Source organism: Lathyrus oleraceus, chromosome 2, assembly GCF_024323335.1.
Source record: "Lathyrus oleraceus cultivar Zhongwan6 chromosome 2, CAAS_Psat_ZW6_1.0, whole genome shotgun sequence".
In the NCBI taxonomy this organism is placed as follows: domain Eukaryota; kingdom Viridiplantae; phylum Streptophyta; class Magnoliopsida; order Fabales; family Fabaceae; genus Lathyrus; species Lathyrus oleraceus.
This window is the reverse complement of record NC_066580.1, coordinates 376,446,691-376,448,093: the sequence shown is the minus strand read 5'-3', so window position 1 is coordinate 376,448,093 and position 1,403 is coordinate 376,446,691. Positions and strand designations below refer to the sequence as shown.

General features: G+C 38.3%; 1 long non-coding RNA gene across 1 annotated transcript; it reads left to right on the top strand.

Annotated features, from left to right (window-relative positions):
- Nucleotides 1-304: 304 nt before the first annotated feature.
- LOC127119589 (uncharacterized) lies at nt 305-759 on the top strand. The gene is made up of 3 exons (XR_007802896.1): nt 305-444; nt 509-576; nt 704-759. It is a non-coding gene; the product is annotated as an uncharacterized LOC127119589 (long non-coding RNA).
- The last annotated feature ends 644 nt before the right edge of the window (nt 760-1,403 follow it).

Sequence of the window (1,403 nt, the reverse complement as noted above, 5' to 3'; positions counted from 1 at the left end):
GTTTTCTTCTTGTGGGGAAGGTTATTGGTAGAGCAAGGTAGTACTGTGTTGGAAATACCTTCATCGCGGTCCGCCCCTAGTTGTCTTCATTGCAACCTCCAGCACCTTCACTGTATTGGTGTGAAGTGGTGTATTCTTCAAAGATGATGTTGTTCACTGTTAGATATTCCCTTATATCTATTGTTAGTTACAGTACAGTTTCAATAGTTAGTTAGATTAGAAGACCTAGTTACATAGAGTTTGGGAAGGAAAGATGTTTAGCATTAAATATTGAGGGTAGAAAGGGAGTGGCATGGAGAATTGTTAGCAAGATTGTGCATCCAGCCATTGACATATTCATCTTTCTGATTTGTGATTACTCTCTTGATCGTGGATCCTTTGCTTTGTTACTTTTGCAGGACTGACAGTGCTATTAAGTTTGGATGGTTTTTCATGTTTTACCTGGTATTGACTATTTTGCTTTATGCATATCAGCTTTAATTAGCCTCATTTCTTTTTCTGATTATAGCTTCACATTGGATTCTGTATCTTAGCTGCAGTTGCTCCTCCTATAGTTTTCAAAGGAAAATCCTTGACGTATGTTGACTTCCTATCCACACACACACGCCTCATTTAATATGAGTTTGTTGCTTATTACTAATTTCTTATGTATATAGCTTGTGTTTTTGGCCTTATGCTTAGTGATATCTTCTTATTGATGCAGAGGCATTCTGTCAGCCATAGATGTAGTTGGTGACTATACTTTGGTTGGGGTAAGTATGCTTGTCTTGACGTATTCATGATTCCTGCGTGTGTTTCATTGTTATATGTCGTAACATTTCCAATTTGTTTAACATTTTTCACACAAGCCACATTACAGTTCTAAAGCAAATACTGCAGAATCCAAACAGTGAAAAACTTTCTGCTTCTAAACTACTGAAAGGAGTTCCTCCCCTGAAACTTCAAGACTTGCGTGGTAAACTAAACACTTTTTTTGGAAGTCGTTAAGTAAATGAGAAATTGTTTCTTTAGGAAGAAGTTTTTATGAATTTGTTTTTTCTTCTGCTGAGGATGTCGAGCGTGTTCGTGTGTTGCTTTCTTGGAGCCTAAAGAAAAATTTAAATAACCACCCACTTTAGAGGGCGCTTTCCAAAATAAGCGCCCTCTAAACCCTTTAAATTTCCACTTTAGAGGGCGCTTTCTTTAAAAAGCGCCCTCTAAAGTGGCCCTTAAAGGGCTTAAAGAGCCACTTTAGAGAGCGCTTTCACCAGGAAAAAAAGCGATGTCTTTACCTATGCCAGCGCCAGATTAGAGGGCGCTTTAAAGCGCTGTTATAGGCCAAAAAAAGCGCCCTCTTTTCCCTTATTTGGCGTAGTGACTATAAAAAAGGATAAGGTATCAGTCTCGCAACCGAGATTAGAATT